Source organism: Portunus trituberculatus, chromosome 42 (genome assembly GCF_017591435.1).
Source record: "Portunus trituberculatus isolate SZX2019 chromosome 42, ASM1759143v1, whole genome shotgun sequence".
NCBI lineage: Eukaryota > Metazoa > Arthropoda > Malacostraca > Decapoda > Portunidae > Portunus > Portunus trituberculatus.
Window position 1 is genome coordinate 3,492,605 of NC_059296.1, and position 19,269 is coordinate 3,511,873.

The window sequence follows — 19,269 nt, forward strand, 5'->3', positions numbered from 1 at the left end:
ACACACACACACACACACACACACACAGAGACAGACCGAGACAAACAAATATAAGAGTAAAAAAAAAATGGTCTGAGTTAAGTGACAGAAAACTTAAATAAAATAACAAAAAAATAAAATAATGAATGAATGAAAAGAAAGAAGGGAAAAAGAGGGACATAAGATGATGGAGGAGATAAGTTTGAGTGACGTGATGTTGACGCGATGAGGAGATAAGGAAGATAATGAAGGGTGGAGGAAGAGAAGAAGAGAAAGAAAGACGAGGCGGGAAAAGAGAAGAAAAAAAAAGGAGGGAGGGGTGAAGAAGGGACAAAGCAACGCAGGGAGAAATAGAAGTGGGTCAGAGAGAGAGAGAGAGAGAGAGAGAGAGAGAGAGAGAGAGGGTGTTTTGTGTATGTTCCTTCTCTCTGTCTCTGTTTCGCTCCGTGGTTCTCCTTCCCTCCCTCCTTGCTCTCTCCCTCCTTTCCTCCTTCCTTCCCTCCTTCAGTGGTGTAATAAATGATACATGCATTACTGATATACTTGATCACACACTCACACACACACACACACACACACACACACACACACACACACACACACAGACAGACAAACGGTATGCACGAGTGAGTAAGTGTAGTGAAGTGATTGTGGAGAGAGAGAGAGAGAGAGAGAGAGAGAGAGAGAGAGAGAGAGAGAGAGAGAGAGAGACCTATATTCAGACACTTATGTATACCCTTCATCTTCTTTCCCTTATCCTCTTCCTTTTTTTTTTTAATTTTTCCCTGTCCTTTCTTCCTTCCTTCCTTCATTCTCATTCCTTCTACATGCATAATTCACAACCCCTCCCTTATCCTTTTTCCTCCTCACCATTCTCCTTGTCCTCTACTTGTCCTCACTACCTCTTCTCTCTCTCTCTCAGGACTTTAAACTCCTATCAGCGGCCATGTTTCCCTCAGCCACGCCTCGCATTTCTGTTCCTCGACTGGTGCTTTCTTACTACGCCCTGGAATAGGCAGGAAATCCAGCGCACGTTGAGCATGATGCGCGTGGCAGCGGAATGAAAGGGGCAGGAAGTGTGGTTGGGTGATGTGGAATAGTGGTGGTGGTGGTGGTGGTGGTGGTGTGTGTGTGTGTGTGTGTGTGTGTGGTTTACAGAAAGAAGGAAGAATGTTATGACGTGGCGTGTGTGTATGTGTGTGTGTGTGTGTGTGTCGTGTCGAGGTAAGGGAAGGCAGTGAGGCGAGGCGTGATACAGAGAGAGAGAGAGAGAGAGAGAGAGAGAGAGAGAGAGAGAGAGAGAGAGAGAGAGAGAGAGGTGTTCTCAACGAGCTGTCTTATACTACGTAGGTAAGAGTGAGAGTCATTGATAGTGGTGGTGGTGGTGGTGACGAGTGCGTGAGTCACCGCAACGCTTACACCTTCCTCCTCCTCCTCCTCCATCTCCTCGTGGTGCGGCTCACAAGGGAAGGGAAACAGGTGGTGGTTAGTGAAGGCTCCGACAGATGGCGTGTGACAGGTGGCGTGATTTTCCTTCCTCCTTAGCCTCCGGGAGTTTAGAAGAGGGAGAGGGAGAGGGAGAGGTAAGGGAAAAGAGCGAAAGTTGTGACAGCAGTGACATAATACAATACTCGTGCATGAAATTAAGCGTTTTCCTACTTTTATTTTGGGGGATGAAGTAAAAGGAGTTGGAGGAGGAGGATCAGGAGGAGAAGGGGTGGGTTGCTGGGTGGAGTGTTTGTTATGTTCTATGCCTTATTGTTACTATTGTTGTTGTTGCTATTATTATTATTATCATTTTTTTCTTATTCCGTTCGTTCGTCACGTTTTTCTTATTTATTTATGCATTTATTCATTTACTGTTTTCTTTTCTTTTTTTTTTTCATCAACGAAACAAAGAAAGTGAGAGTGACGCTTTATTTTCCTGGTGACTCATTATTATCATCATCATTATCACTGTTATTATTATTGTTATTACCATTATCATTATTGCTGTTATTACCCTCATCATCACCTCCATCATATTTTTATAGCTCAGGTTTGTGTTTCCTAACATGTGTCTTGAAGAGGTGAAAGCATTGTCTCTCTCTCTCTCTCTCTCTCTCTCTCTCTCTCTCTCTCTCTCTCTCTCTCTCTCTCTCTCTCTCTCTCTCTCTCTCTTTGTATGTGTGTGTGTGTCAGCGTGTTTAAAGGCACCACAAAAGAGAGAGAGAGAGAGAGAGAGAGAGAGAGAGAGAGAGAGAGAGAGAGAGAGAGGTTCCAAGTATGTGTTTTGTGTTTTTCCCCTCTCAGCCATCTCGTAATAGGGTTAATGGGGTTGTGAGCACGAAGACACAACATTTGCCCTCCCTGCAATGGACTTGAATACCTGACGTGCTCCTGTGATTAGCCGGTGATAAGGGACTGTGGACGTGGCTCTCTTGTTTTGATCCGCTGACTCTAGTATGCATAGAGGAGGGAGAAATCTGCATGACCTTTCTCTCTCTCTCTCTCTCTCTCTCTCTCTCTCTCTCTCTCTCTCTCTCTCTCTCTCTCTCTTTTGTTTTTGTTGTTGTTGGTGGTGGTAGTATCGTCGTTGTTATTGTTGTTCTTGTTCTTGTTCTTGTTCTTCTTCTTCTTCTTCTTCTTCTTCTGCTTCTTCTTCTTTTCATTTTCTTCTTGTTCGTTGCAGTAGCAGTAGCAGCAGTAGTAGTAGTAGTAGTAGTAGTAGTAGTAGTAGTAGTAGTAGTAGTAGTAGTAGTAGTAGGAGGAGGAGGAGGAGGAGGAGGTGGAGGGGGAGGAGGAGGTGGAGGGAGAGGAGGAGGAGGAGGAGGAGGAGGAGGATGCTGGAAATGTTTTTGTTATAAGGAAACTTTCTTTTTACCAACGCTGTCAGTCAAGATATGAACAGCAGGACACGTGATGCCATAAAAACTTTTCAAGAAGGAAACATTTTTGGCGCAAAATGTGGTCGTAAAGTCACAGATGATGAAAACAATGCAGTCACGTCGCTTTCCTTTTCACCATTTCATTCCTCCATTTTTTTCTCTTCCTCTCTCTCCACCTAAATATCACTCACCGTTTTATCTTTTTCTACTATGAAGTTTTTCTTTTTTAACCTAAATTCTGAATGATAGACACGACTTGTTATTTCTCCTCCTGCTCAGAAGATTTCCATGTTCTGTGAAGTGCTGCATCATGTTAGAGAGAGAGAGAGAGAGAGAGAGAGAGAGAGAGAGAGAGAGAATAATGCTTGCACAGTCTCGGTTTCATTATTTTCTTGTCTGGAATTTACTCTTGCTGTTTCCATCTGTCAGCGTTTTCTTCTTTACTTCCCTTGCTTCTTTCTTTCCCCCGCGTGCTGATGCAGTGTAGCTTCTGGCGGCGGCGCTTAGCTAACTGTGTGAACATGAAGTCTGAGTCTCCTTGCAATGCCTCTGTCAACACTTGGGTGAAATATAAAGCCTTTTCATTTCCATGCTTGTATTTCGCTAACCTTCAGAACACAGTATAATAGTTTCCATGGAGGTAGCACGGAAGGGTGAATAGTTTGTTTAAACGTTATTTTTTTTTGAAGGTACAGAACTATGGAAAAGATTTGTTAACCCCTTCAATACAGGGACACATTTTTACCTTCAGATTTATGTACGATTAGACCATCTTATTGACATGGAGGTCAGAAACTTAATGGCCACAGTCTTCACTATTTTAATCCCCTCCACCTAAGTTTCTGAAGCTGTATAAAAATCACCAACTAGTAAGCACAGTGAATATGGAAATGCGTCATGGTACAGAAGGTGTTAAGAGACTGGCTTGTTAATTAAGTCGTTTCTAAGCTACATCATTACTCAGGAGACTAATAGAAGTTTGCCTAAAAAAAGATGTAGGTATGTTGGTGATTATGGGGAAAAAATTGGTCCGGCTTTGCTTCAATTTATGTCACGACGTAAGCAGTAGTTGTCTTCATTGAGGGGAAGGAAAACGGGTACAACATGAGCTGCTTTTAAGGGAGGAGTTAGGAAAAAATAAATTGTGAAGTGAAATTGTTGCACTGTTGGGTAGAGAGAGAGAGAGAGAGAGAGAGAGAGAGAGAGAGAGAGAGAGAGAGAGCAGGAAAAGCAGCAGTTAGCGAGAGCTGTCTGACCTTTTGTTCACCTCCAGCTTGATTCCAGGCTTGATATTCTAGGGTTTTGTGACGATGGCTATGACTTGCACGTTGCCTGAAGTGACCTGACCTAACATTAGAAAATAAAGGGAAGCTGCAATAAGCCAGTAGGTCGACAAGTGCCAGTCCCTTTATGAAACGTACCTAGTTCTATCCACCTGTTATCTCTATCCGTTAATTCATCTGATCTTCATTCATTGACTTTATTAGAAAATTACTGAGTCTCTTCCAGTACTTGTCATTTCACGTGAGAGCCACTTATTCCCCCATCTCTTTCTTATAAATCCCATCAGTACTGACACATTTTTACCTCGAGTTTTGTGTACGATTAGACCATTTTATTGACATTTGGAAGGGTTTATGGAAGTCACAAGATTAATGGCCAGAGTCTTCACTATTATATTCCCACATAAGTTTCTGGAGCTGTATCAAATCACCAAATAGTAAGCAAAATGAATGTGGAAACGCGTCATGATACTGAATTATTAAAGAAAATTAAAATTCAGCTTTATTAAATTTGGATCCCTTACTTTTCATCCTATCGTGACTCCCCGTGGCCTCTGAAAATCGTCTTGATGAGAGAACAAAACGTTTGAGACTACCGGCTAAGGAGACCCCACATCTGTGAATAGCCTCGGGGATGCACAGTGAAATGAAGCATTGTAGTGGTGCACAGGACTTCCAGGAATGTGGCCTCTGGGAAACTTAATCAATATTACCAACTGAAGCATGGAGTGGTGATGTATGACAGGATTGCAACACTTTTGTGAAGGCTGCCTGCGTGGTGGTTACCGTGTCCTTGCTGTCCTCGGTGTCCTCGAGCCCTGTTACCGCGGACATGGACATGGACGCCCCCTCCCTACCACCACCACTGCCTCCATGTCCCACTGATGCCCCCGCTGGCCGCATCCTGCCACAGTAACGCGTAAATGAAATTCCAGCAGTGGTGTATCGTGGCCGATAAGACAATAAATAGGGAATTTAACCCGGTACTGACGCCGCCATTGGCCAGGAGTCGTGTTGAGTGCTGGCGGAAAGATATTATCAGTGTTCCCAGTGTTCTCATTCCCATTCCCGAATACCAGGCGCGGCTGTGTACCCTCCCTCTGGTCTAGGTTCAGTGTGCAGGCTTTTTTTTTCTCTCTTTTTTTCCCCGTGCGTGTGTTTGTGTGTTTGTGGGGAGAGAAGAATATGCTATAGTTTGTCGGTGGATTCCCCTTTTTCCCGCGTTATGGGGATTACAGAATGGAGTTAGTTTGGCAACTGTTCGTCGCTAAATAAACAAAGATTTGTATGTGCCGAAGCGGAATTCAAAAGTGTATATCCGGCGTCAGGAAGGGAGTGAGGCATGACTGGGGGGGACTGAGAGAGTGAGGCTGACTGGCTGGCTGGCTGGCTGGCTGGCTGTCTGGGTGTCTGTGTGTCTGGTTGGCAGGGTCGGGTCGGGTCGGGTCGGGTCGGCTGGCTGACTGGCTGACTGGCTAACTGGGTGACTGGCTGGGCGGCGCCTCACACTCCCAACTCCCCGCCGACTCCCTTCCTCTCAACTCCGCTTCGCTGTGTTAGGGCAAAAATCTGAAAGTGGTAGAGATATTCTGGATGCATTGGTCCACCATTCACGAGCTGTAAGTTTTATTACTGTTCGAGTCGGTGGTGTCACGAGCTTGACTTTAACACACAGGGGAGATAAATGCATTTGCACATGTGTATGATATTTAAATGAAATGTTCTCTTGTTGCAGGTGAGTGTTGGAGTGATTGGCGAGTGGCGTGTGATGGCAAGGCGAAGAGGAGGAGGAGGAAAAGGAGAGGAAAAGAAGAGGAGCAGGTCTGTAGCAAGGCATCTTCCAGTAAACAAGAGGGTCACAAGTGGTGTTTCTTGGTGAAGTGAAGGTCATTCGATCCTATTTTGGTGCTCTCCTTTATGCTTTTCTTTATTCTTCTGAAGAGCGTCTCCACCACTTACACACACACACACACACACACACACACACACACACACACACACACACACACACACACACACACACACACACACGGGGACGAGTAGAGGCCTGGGGGGAGGACATCTGGGCCCAATAATTCCTCGGTGGACCAAGTCACCCGGAACACGGAAGAGGAGGAGCTGAGACGGCTGGGAAAATATGTAAAGAAGGCAGATCGGGCCCGGAGAAAAAGAAATGGAGAGAAAGAGAAAGAGAGAGGAAGGGGAGGAATTTTGTGTTGTGTTTTATTGTATTGGCAGAGAGAGAGAGAGAGAGAGAGAGAGAGAGAGAGAGAGAGAGAGAGAGAGATTTTTTGGTTGCAATATCGTCATCCTCTGTCTCTCTCTCTCTCTCTCTCTCTCTCTCTCTCTCTCTCTCTCTCTCTCTCTCTCTCTCTCTCTCTCTCTCTCTCTCAGGATATTGCACTCAGAGCTTCTTGTGGGAAATAGTAATTGGGTTTATTGGCACACTAACGTACAAGAACAGCAGGAGGAGAGCAGGAGGAGAATGCAGGGCGTACCGAACACTTCCTTAGTTCCCCGTGTTCCTCGATGCCTCCCTCTGCTTCCTCCTGTGGCGAGGGAAATGAGGGAAAGGGGGAGACTCCATGCTGGGAAGTAACTAGAGGTATATAGACAGCCACGAACATAAGGAGATATTGCATTGAGGCTAATAATTTGAAAGACTGACTGGTTTGTTAGATAGAGTGGTTTTAGGAGGAACTAAAGTGTTAAGAGGATAAGGATACGTGCAAGAGGATTAGTTTTAAGATTCTTCACATTTTTTTTATTTTTAATCTTTTTTTTTTTTTTTTTGGCTTTGATTGGCCCTCTTCCCTACATAAAAGAAAAAAATGGAGTCTGTTTTTTTTCTGCTTTATTTAGAGATGGACTTTATTTTTTTACCAGTCTTTATCCTCTTTGTGACTTTTTTTCTGCTTTATTTAGAGATTGGCACTTTATTTATTTTTACCAGTCTTTAGTCTCTGTGTCACTGTTTCTTTTTTTCTGCTTTATTTAGAGACTAGCCCTTTATTTTCACCAGTCCTTATCCTCTTCGTCACTGCTCCTCTCTCGTAAAATGTCCCACACTTGACATATCTCATAATAAAGCACACACGAACAGATTTTTACGTCCTCTGTTGATTTTTTCCCATAGAATTCATCTCTTCTTTCATTAAAAATAAAAAGAAATAGAAATATATAGTCAACCGTTCATTTATACTGTACGATACTGACTTACTAACTGTGTGTGTGTGTGTGTGTGTGTGTGTGTGTGTGTGTGTGTGTGTGTGTGTGTGTTTGCTGTAATTTACCTCTATACTAATTGGCAGCTCCAAGAGGGAAGTCAGACGGAGACAAAGAAGACAGACAGACAAACAGACAGACACAGAGACTAACGGAGACAAAAACAAAGAAGAGAGACAAACAGACAGACTGAGAGAATAGGGATGACAAATACAGAGAGGAAGAAGCAACGGAGCAAGGAAACAGTTGAGGAGAGAGAGAGAGAGAGAGAGAGAGAGAGAGAGAATAAAAAACCACGACATTACAGCCGTATAATGTGGATAGGAAGCACGGATCTGTGAAATTAAATGGGGGAGACTCCCTTAAAGATCTTAACAGCATTTACGTATGTACTGCTTGATCTGGGAGGGCCACTGATGAAGTGAGAGAGAGAGAGAGAGAGAGAGAGAGAGAGAGAGAGAGAGAGAGAGAGAGAGAGAAAAGGCATTGCTGTTTCCTCTCTTCTTTTTTTTTTTTTCATTCCTCTTCCTCCCATTCCTCTCCCTCTAACCTTGCCTCGTCTCCACCTCTTCTCTCATTGTACTCTTCCATCGCCTCCACCTCAGTGCTACATTACCTCCTCCCAGCTACATAGTTCTGCAAGTCCTCCTCCCTTGTTTTATCTCACCTCCTCCTTATCGCCGGATCGCCTCGCCTCCTCGTCCTCTCTAGCGCTGACTCTCCTCCCTCCCCATCCCCACGTACGCTTGCCTGTGAATCCCAAGGAGCCTTCGCTGAGCCCAGTGACGAGCAACAAACAGCTCGGGGGGATCAGACTGATTACCGGCGGCGGAGGAGGAGGCTTGGCGGCACGTCCCGTCCTCTCTGTTATGGCTGGGACACGCCCTCCCCTCCTCCAGCCAGGCACGGCTGTCACTACTGCGTCGTTTAGTGTCAGTATTATTTTTCGCCGCCGCAGCACTGTCGCTCAAAACACAGGTGCTCTCCTGCTGTTTTGACCCGCTGCGGAATGTTTACAGCGCTGATCTCACGTATTGGTGTGGCTGCAGCGTTTATTCTTAAGACGAAACATTTTTTTTCTTATTTTCTTCTCTATATTCGTCTTTCAGTGTACATATCTAGAGCGAGTGTGTCTCAGCTTTACAAATACAACATTTATGAAGGAAAGAAGTGCACAGTATTAGTTCCACATCACGTGTTAGTATGACAACAGCAGGTTCTCTTGTAACAACAGATTTTTCTTCCTTGTAACAATACCAGTGAAGTGTGCTAGGTCATGCGATGGACAACATTAGGGACACTGATGGATGCAGTACGCAGAAATGCGATAAGAAATGGAGTAGTTTACATACCGATGCAAGACAGGAAGTCAACAGGTGTTTCTTTAAGGATGTCTAGCAAGTGTGTATTCGCATATGAAAACATTATTATACGACGGAGGAATGCCCCTAAACGAAAGCATGGTAGGAATCAGAGCAGTAAACACGCTTAAGCAATAACAAGAGGAAATTCATACGTGTTCTTGAAGCGATGCAATGCCTGGCCAGTGCGTCGAAGGATTTGAAGGACAGTGTTTCATGGCAGAGAATCAGAGAAGTTTACTTAATGAAAACTCTGTAGAAAGGAAAACATTAAACACGCTGGAGTACGAGACCAAAAAGAAAAAAAAAAAAATCAATACGTTTCCTGCAAGCGATGAAAGGTTCCAATAACAAACTGCAGTGAATGTTCCTTTTATCATGCATGAAGGGAAGGAGAACAGACGGGGACACAAAATCCGTTAAATAAATAAATGAATAAAAGAATAATGGCCTCTAATTTACCACGCTCACCAAAAAAAAAAAAAAAGAAAAAGAAAAATAGATAAATAGGAAAGCTTTCTATAATGCATGTAAATAACGTCAGAATATACTTCAGTAAAGCACAATAGAAAAATGAACATAAAAACACAACAATTAGATGACGCGGGAACAACAGTGTACCAATACAAAGAAATATACAACTCCTGACCTAACCTAACCTAACCTAACCAAAATAACGTCAGAATATACTTTAGTAAAACACAATTAAGAAATTAAAAACACAACAAGTAAATGACACTAGAAGAATGGTTTATCAATACAAAGAAATATACAACTCCAGTAGAACACAATAGGAATAGGAACAATAAACACGACAAAGGACGAGAGGAAATGCCTTCAAGCTACAATGACTCGTCTCGTATTATGTTTAGTAAGCAGGCGAGGTGAAGGTATAGGAAAATTTTAAACATGGATAAGGTGATCCTTGTTTTTCCCCAAATTCTGAGAAGTGCCTGGTGGTGGTGGTGGTGGTGGTGAGGGTGGTGGTGGTGGGTGGGGGACAGGGACACCCCCACTGCAGCAACACCCAATACACAGACCTCAGGGCAGCAACGCGTGACAGCTGCTAACACTTACTCGTACCACCAAACCCCAACCACACTGCTCAGGATACTAGTTTTGTTTCACGTTTTCTTTTTCTTTTTTTCTCTGGCTCCGAATTGTCACACATTTCAGCGTCTTCTCTGTGCTACTTTTAACAGGGTTTACTTTGAGTTCCTGGGTCTCTCAATAGTGCTTTCATGTTTCTAGTGATAGTTTGATAAGGAGTTTGCACTTTTAACAGGTTCTCTTGAAAGTTACTAAGGTTTACAAGGTTGTTTTCGCAATTCAAGTGATAGTTTAGCAAGAATTCTACATCTTTAACAAGCTCTAGTGCAAAATATTTGGAATTTTCAAGTGTTTTCATGTTTCTAGTAATAAACAAGGATTCTGTACTCTTACCATCCTTTAGTGGAAGTTGTAATAGTGTTCAAAGGCGCTTTCATTAATATAGTGACAATTTAACAAAGAGTATGCATCGCTTTTAGGAAACAGCTATCGAAAGAACATAACTGACTATCTCTGTGGCCTTGGAAAGTAGTCTTAGTGAGAACCCAAAGCATTTAGGAATACAAGTCTTGGATCCCATCTCGCTAAGGCTTGTGTTGTGTAATCCTCAACTCTTAACTCACTCCCCAGTTCCTCCCCCGCCTAGCCAGTTTGTACTTCAGCCTTGCATGCCTCTTGTGCCCACCTCGCCCACCCCGCCCTCCCCTTTCACCTCCCTCTCCTCTCTCTCCTCCCCTCCCCTGGCGGCCAAAAGACTACGCCCCACAGCGGTCACCTTGCCGTGCCCGTGTACACAGTTCAAGGAAGTTGTTTCTGTGGTGGCAGGAGATACGCGTGCCGCACCAGTTGCCACTGCGGTGTGTGTGTTTGTTGCCTCGCCGCCGCTTGTGCTGTGCGTGAGTCTGGATGCCCTGTTCTCTCTCTCTCTCTCTCTCTCTCTCTCTCTCTCTCTCTCTCTTTCGGGTAAAGGCAATAATTATGAGTCTGTATGTTGGAATTGTTATTATTGCTTGTGCTGGTGATGTTACTACTACTACTACTACTATTACTTCTACTACTACTACTACTACTACTACTACTACTACTGCCTATGACACTGATGACGATGATGCAACGACACTTCAAGCCTCACCATGACTGCTTCACACACACCCAGCACATAGCATGGAAGGCGCAGAGGTCGCAGGCACGTAGGTATGATTAAGTACAGTACGTGCGATCTTACTTTAATGACACACTGGCCGAGGCTATTCACACAAGGGACTCAAGCTCGCAGGAAGTCACGAAATGAAAGTTGCAGTCGGTGGGTGACACGCAGGTTCATATTTCAAACGTACAATGATGGGCTTGAAAAGAGTATAAAAGTGAGTGACGCGGCGGTGCTTGGAGTGTGTGTGTGTTGCTTACGTGTACCACCACCACCACCACCACTACCATCACCACTTTCATCGTCACTGCCTCGCTATCACTGTATCTATTCATTCTTTACGTGTCGATGAGAACAGATGATAAGAAATGAATAAAAAAAATGTTCAATTGGCGTGCTGGTCTCCGGAAAGTTAAGGAAAACGGTAAAGAAAAGGTAATCAGTTATTTTTTTTAGAGATATCTTCGTATATTCCACTTTCGAAATAGTCTATATGAAGGCTGGACGGAAACAGACGCTTAAAGGTGCGGTTACACTAGTCACTGATACCCCTGGGCTAGGCGATTTAGCCAGGCCTGGGCGCCCAGCCCTGGCTAAATCGCCCAGCCCAGGGCAAAGTTGAGTGGACGCGCCAGACCGTTTTCTCCCCAGCTCTAGGCCTGGGCACACCACTAGGAACTAAGAGACTATATTATTCACGCAAACAACTAAACGCAAATTTTCCTAAATAATAAAATATCTAGATATTCTATCACTATATATGCAATTTATTTATTTTCATGCAAGATTAGTTATAATTAGCTGCACACAAATTATTAGAAAACATCATCCCTCGCTTGACCTGGGAAATCCTCAGATGTAAACAAACACACGCTGCAGGGCAAGGTTTTAAACATGGCTTCTGTTGAAAAGTCCATTGCGTGGCCACAAGAGGCCATATATAGTCTCCTAGAGAAGCCATCTTGAGGTCTGATGCGCTTTGTTTAGAACGGCGCACCAAGTATCAAAATCAAGATCAAGAGTGCCCAGGACTGGGGCTGGGCTGTGTGTAACCACTTGCCTTGTAAACCTAGGCATAAGGCTGGCCTCCGTCCCAGGCCCAAGGCTGGGCCCATGGGTAGCAGTGGCTAGTGTAACCGTAGCTTTACTCAGATCCATTTCCCTGCCGTGAAGTTAATTTTGTGTGGGCGACTAATTCAACATACTGTTTTTAATTCCGTAAGTCGCAAAAAATACCATCTGGAATCTCTGTTTTTAGTACTGGGACGCATCAATGTGCGATTAGACTCTTTTATTGATATTAGGAAGAGTCTATGGAGGTAAGAAGATTAATGGCCAAAGTCCTCACCATTTTAATCCCCCACATAAGTTTCTGAAGCTGTATAAAATCACCAAATAATAAAGAGAGTGAATATGGAAAGGCGTCATGGTAGTGAAAGGGTTAATCTCGGTAGTCGCAAAAAAAAAAAAATACGATCTTTAATCTCAGTATAATCCGGTAATAATGACCAGAGTAAGATTGGAACCGATGCCATGCTACTGAAAAGGATTAATGAACTTTTGTGGGGATTGAACCACACTGGAATGGGATTTGAATCTAATTTTTACTCACTGTTTTGTATTTCATCCTATACGAGAGAGATAAAAAATGGAAGTAAATGAAAATAAATGAATAAATAAAAGGAGAATTCAGTAACGCTCTTATTGAATGCATCGCACATGACAATATATATAATTTTTTTGTGTGTGAATTTTTATTGCTATTATTTTTCATCCCATTAGTTACGTGTTTTTTTTTTTCTTTTCTTTTCCAATGCATTTTCCTCTCTTTCTTTATTCCCTGGGTCGCTGCAGAAGTCAAGAGCATTATGCGAGGGATCAAACATAAAAATCACTTATTTCATACGTGTTTTCTTTTTCTTACTTTTCTTTATTTATTTTTTAACTGTGAAATTCATGGAAGGTGAAAGAAAAAATATGTGCATGAGCTTTAATATTTTCCGAGTGTTTTTTGTTTTTCTATTTCTCGTTTCCTCATCTCCCTGTGTTTTTCTTTTTTTTTTCTTTTCTTTCCTAAGGTCTCGCCAGTCTTCTTCTTTTCTTCCTTCTTCTCTTCCTCCTTTTCGTCCTCGTCTTCGTCTTCGTCTTCGTCTTCGTCTTGGTTTTCGTCCTTCTCCTCCTCCTCCTTCTCCTCCTCCTCCTCTTCTTTCTCCTCCTCCTCCTCCTCCTCCTCGTGGAAATTTGAACAGTGTTGAAACGCACTGTATAAAATAATGTGACTTCGATTGTGACGACGCAATAGATGGTGGATGTGTTTGTTTTGCTCTCTCTCTCTCTCTCTCTCTCTCTCTCTCTCTCTCTCTCTCTCTCTCTCTCTCTCTCTCTCTCCCCGGAATAACATATCTCCATGTCTTTCTTGTCAGTTCTCTCCTCCTCCTCCTCCTCCTCCTCCTCCTCCTCCTTCTCCTTCTCCTTCTCCTCCTCCTCCTCCTCCTCCTCCTCCTCCTCCTCCTTCTCCTCCTCCTCCTCCTCCTCCTCCTCCTCCTCCCAGGAGAAACACCATAACCTCCGTGTATCTTCTTACCTCTCTCTCTCTCTCTCTCTCTCTCTCTCTCTCTCTCTCTCTCTCTCTCTCTCTCTCTCTGTGTGTGTGTGTGTGTGTGTGTGTGTGTGTGTGTGTGTTTTATTTCCTCACGTCGACACAGAAGGTAAAAAATAATGTAGGGTTTTTCCAGTTGCGATTTCCAGCGAGTGTTTAGATCAGTGTTGAGTCGTGTGATTAGCCTTGGTGTGGCCAGGCATCCATATCTCCTCTGTGCTGTAAATACTGTCACCTTCATCAACCTGTCGTATGTTATTTTTTCCTATCCTTCCTTTTTGGTTTCCCTTGAGATCGAGATGAGTTGAGGGATTTATTTCATGTTGGATTTCTTTTTGGTATATTAGATGGGGATTTATTTATTTATTATTTATTTAGTGTTTGAGGTTTGTTTCTGTTGTGTTACGTGAGTTTGTGCGTGGAGGTAATTCAGGAAATTTTAGAGGGGAAAATAGTAGAGGAAAGAGAAAATTAAAGTAAATTGTCTTGCTGAGGGTTTTATTCAGGTGGACAGAGAGAGAGAGAGAGAGAGAGAGAGAGAGAGAGAGAGAGAGAGAGAGAGAGAGAGAGAGAGAGAGACTTGTGCTGTTGATTTATGAGAGTTATTTACATTACCTATAACATCATGTTTTGTAACGCACCACCACCACCACCACCACTACTACTACTACTACTTATATTTTCTCAGTGATCGCTTCTTACACATTTCTCTCACGTGTGCTTCCCTCTGATCACGTGTCCTCTAGTCACGTGTTCCCTTCGTTCACTTCTATTTGCGCACCATTATGTATTCCCTTCACGCGCAGCACTTCACCACACCTCTCACCATCTCAGTAGAATGTGCGCATGCGTGGCCTGTTTGGTGGCATGGGTCTCAGTGGCTCCAGGCTCAGGTGGTAAGCCTAGTTCTGTACCCTATCCACTCTCTTCTCTTCTTCTTCTTCTTCTTCTTCTTCTTCTTCTTCTTCTTCTTCTTCAAGCGGTTGGTAGTGTTGTGTGCCGTAAGGTGTGAGGTGGTGGTGGTGGTGGTGGTGGCTATTGTTGTTGTTTGTGAGTGTCGGTTGTGGATGTGGTGGTGGTGGTGGTGGTATTTCGTGGTATCTGTTTTCTTTCTTTTCTTTTTTGTATTTGTAGTTGATGTTTTTTCTATTATTGTTGTTATTTTTGTAGTAGTAGTAGTAGTAGTAGTAGTAGTAGTAGTAGTAAAAGTCTTGATGATCCTCATGATCCAACCGTGATCGTGGTGGTGGTGGTGGTGATGGTGGCGCTAGTGGTGGTGTACCCTGCCATCTTGGTCGTCAGTGGTGGTGGTGGTGGTGGGTTGTGGTGGAGTGGAGTGTGTTGCCGGGCGGGAGGTCGTGCGGGCGTCAAGGTGAGCGAGATACCTGCAGCAGCCGCCCAGTCATGGTTCGAGTGACCCTCAATGTGCCGCTGGGAGGGGAAGGGAAGGCAAGGCAATGGTAGGGTAGGGTGAGGATAGCCTGGATAGGAAAGCAAGGGGAGTGAGGGGAGAGGAGGGGTGGGTAACGTACAAGCCACATTAACACACACACACACACACACACACACGGGTAGGAAAGCTCCCATGCGCATGAACGAACGTGCAACAAAACTAATCCAGGTTTTCATCAAATTAGGAGCAGCTGATGAATAGGTTGTGTTAGCGGGGTGCTTTATTTGAGCTAACGAGAGAGAGAGAGAGAGAGAGAGAGAGAGAGAGAGAGAGAGAGAGAGAGAGAGAGAGAGAGAGAAATACATATTCACTTAAATAAACGAGAGACGAGTAATAGAAAAAAAAAGTAAACGATGAATAATTACAATACACATTCACGAACATTCAGTAACAAATTTTTCCCAGTCATTTGGTTTCTGTTTCCCACGAGACGCAGCCGCTGTGTCGCTAACTGTTCCTCTGCATCCTTCTTCCTTCCGTGGTTGTTGGGGTTGGGGGAGAGCGGCCAGAAGGGCAGCTTCCACCCTCCTTTGCCGGCGCATGGGGAGTTCCGTGTGCCGATCCTGTTGTGTCACGCGCGGCGAGGTCACAGGATACAAGGAAAGGGGATAAGCTGGCGCACTGTCTCGTGGGTCTAATTTTTCAGGGAAGAGGAGAATCATTAGATGGCGTAAACGTAGCGAATGAAAAACGTGAAAATGAATGGAGGCGTTGACTGAAGGACTGTGAGTATTGTTTCGGGAATCAGGGCGTTTTCGAGGGAGGAATAAACGCATAAAAGAAGAACACTGCAACACTGGGCCATCAAGAACTGTAAACTGAATGAAGAAAAACCTGAAACGTTGATATTATCCTTGACTTTGCAATTAGAAGTCAAAACGTTTCCAGGTAAGGAGAATATATAGAAAGAACATGAGATTATGGAATCCACACACTGGACAAAAAGAAAAATCTGAAAATGAACTGAAATATATATGTGTTCTGAACGTAGTGTTGCAATCAGAAATCCGAGCGTTTCCAAGGAAGAGGAATATATAGAAGCCATAAACTGGGTGAAGGAAAACCAGGAAATAGATGAAATCGTTGATATATTGGTTACTGTAACGTTGCAATCACAAAGTAAGACATTTTAGGTAAGAAGAGAAAGAACATTAGAGCATTGAATCACTAGAAACTTTGCATTTAACCCCTTCAGTACCATGACGCGTTTCCATGTGCATTCTGGTTACTATTTGGTGATTCTATACAGCTTCAGAAACTTATGTTGGGGGATTAAAATAGTGAAGACTGTGGCTATCAATCTTCTGCTTCCATAGACCCTTCTCAATGTCAGTAAAATGGTCTAACGATACACAAATCAAGTTAAAAAAGTGTTACAGTACTGAAGATGTTAATGAAAAGAAGAAACATAAAAATAAACGAACGCGTTGTTATATTTCTAACCTAACGTTGTAATCACAAAATCAGACCATTAAGGTAATTTATGGCAACGCTCCCTTGTATGCCTGGCAGTAAACTTGATGAACGCTCTCTATACCATGTAATCGGAGGATGGGAAACCTTCCTTTTTTTTTCCTTGCTGCGTGTGTTGGTAAAGAAAACAGCCTTGGTGCTCTCTGGCTCTTGCTTTCATCACTTGCTGCTGCCTTAATGGGTAGTCATGGTTGCCCGGGGCCTCACGGTGGTCACTTTTCATGCACCCACAACCCCGCAGCCTACCCCGTGATGCGCTTCCTGGTGTGAGAGAGAGAGAGAGAGAGAGAGAGAGAGAGAGAGAGAGAGAGAGAGAGCGCAATCTGCCGTCTGTGTCTCACCCTAGTCTCCTCTCACCACGTAAATTACCGACATCTGGGCCTCAGTGTCTGTCTACCTGTCTCACCTGTCAGTGTCTGTTGGCGGTTAGCACGTCACGTCACATCGTCCTGGTATGTACAACAGTAAACAAGAAATTCACCTCGTCACCTGTAACGCGTGTCTGCGTGTCTCGTATACTGAAATGCTTTATGCTTTCATCATGAACTATTTTCGACGGTAAGAGATAATTGCCTTGATTTTCATAACTGCTTATCTATTGACGAGGAAGAATCATGAAAACTATCTTGAAAATCGTAGTGATTTCTATCAAAGTCTGTTTTCTTTTTTCAAATGGTAATACAAAATTATTTGCAATCTTTTTCACTAGAAATACGAAAGGGGCTTTGAAAATCAGAACTAATTGTATTGAAGCATGATCACTCATTGGCGATAGAGAATGCTTGATTAACTCTCGCTTTATAGAGTCATGAAACCAACCATGAAAACAAGAACAACTTCTGTTACATTCTGTTCACCCTTTCACGATACAGTATCCTTGGCCAACTATTACTGGAGTCATAAAAACACCCTTTAAAACACCCATAACTTCCACTGGATCCTGTTAAAAGTGGAGTCGAGATAACACTCCGAAAAGTTTGGGAATGTGGTCCAAGCTTATCTTTATTATTCTCCTTCTTTGTTTCTGAATCCGGGACGCGAGGTGATGCTTCTTTCCTCGCCACAAAACTACGCTGGCCAAGATTGTGGGAACATCCTGCCACAAGTCACAGGGTTTGGTTTCGTCAGCTCTTTTGACTACCCGCTTTTCCTGCACTTCCACGGTGGCCTTGAAGCGTGATGTCCACCAAGCTCGTGCGATTCCTGGAACTTTTTTTGCAGGGGTAAGAGAGAGAGAGAGAGAGAGAGAGAGAGAGAGAGAGAGAGAGAGAGAGAGTGAGAGTGTGTGTGTGTGTTCTGAAACGCTTTGTTCTCTCATTATTACTATTTTCAAAGGCCACAGAGATGATTACTTCAGTTCTCACGAGTACTTTTTCCTACCGGCGGTGCAGACTAATTGCTAAACTATCACTGGAAGCATGAAAACCTATCTAAAAAACAATAACAACTTCCACTCGCGTCTGTGAAAAAAGTAGGCAAGAGATTATGTGGTGAAGCGTTTGAGAATGTTCACCCCTTTGTGTATTTGTGTGTGTGTGTGTGTGTGTGTGTGTGTGTGTGTGTGTGTGTGTGTGTGTGTGTGTGTGTGTGTGTGTGTGTGTGTGTGTGTGTTTGTGTTTGTGTGCTCTTGTCTAACATAAGGAAGATATATTTTCCTACATCATTTCCAGTAAATTGTGGGCAACTTTGTGAAATCGAGGTCTCATACTTGAGTAGTGACTGTTTTTCCTCTTTTCTTTTTTCTTTTATACTGGAAGGCATTAGAGGAAAATAGCGTTTTTGTGTTGGGAAAATTGACCCACAAGAGGAAGAAAGAAAGTGATTGTTTTCCTGTTTTCTTGTTTTTGTTTTCGTGTCTTTATCAGATTATCTAGAAAGAGAAAGGTCTTGGTTCCAGAGAGAGAGAGAGAGAGAGAGAGAGAGAGAGAGAGAGAGAGAGAGAGAGATTGTTGTTTAAATATTTCCCTTCTATTACATTAAAAATCTTCTTTATATTATAATATTTTGTTTCATCTTATTTCCATTTTCATGCTGTCATCGTCTTCCTTCTCTTTCTCGTTATCCTCATCCTCCTCGTTGTTATTATCTTTCTCTTCTTCGTCTACATCTTCTTTTATTCTCTTGTCCTCTTTGTCCTTCCGCGTCTCTGCCATTGTCCTCTCTATTTTAATATTTCATTGTACTGCTCGCCACGTAACACAGACCACACAAACAACGCCACGGGGACCAACAGATTTGATGGCGTTCATTCTTCCTCCACATTCCTTCCGCGTTCTCTTCCTATACCTCCATTTCACCAATTTAGATCCGCAAATACGAGTAAAAAGACCCGTAAAAGGAACCTAAACTCCCATTACCATTTGCTCTCTCTCTCACACACACACACACACACACACACACACACACACACATCAACATTAGAGATAGCGAGTGGCCACCAACCAACCACTCCCACCACCGCCATCACTATCACCACCACCTGCAACGCCGCTCGATTCATTTGCACTCCCGTATTTCCATCTTGTAATCACGTAATTGAGTCTAAAGTACCGAGGCTGTGTAGTGTTTGAGCTGTCACATTTGCCGCCTGCTCGCACTCACTCTTTGATATTATGATGTGCTGGAATGTTTAATTAGATTCTCCCTCTCTCTCTCTCTCTCTCTCTCTCTCTCTCTCTCTCTCTCTCTCAGTATTCTCCTTTTTTTTTTTTTCTTTTCTTTTTCGCTTCTCTTCGCTTTTGTCACATGCGCCACTTAAGGGTTTATTCCGAGGCTTCTCTCTCTCTCTCTCTCTCTCTCTCTCTCTCTCTCTCTCTCTCTCTCTCTCTCTCT

The 19,269-nt window shown here is 43.5% G+C and overlaps 1 protein-coding gene and 1 long non-coding RNA gene across 2 annotated transcripts in view; both read left to right on the forward strand.

The window, feature by feature from the left end:
* The window catches only part of LOC123517537 (low-density lipoprotein receptor-related protein 2-like), a 346,506-nt gene that overhangs the window by 34,512 nt on the left and 292,725 nt on the right, over nt 1-19,269 (forward strand).
* LOC123517540 lies at nt 1,204-9,421 on the forward strand. The gene is made up of 2 exons (XR_006678489.1): nt 1,204-1,297; nt 7,609-9,421. It is a non-coding gene; the product is annotated as an uncharacterized LOC123517540 (long non-coding RNA).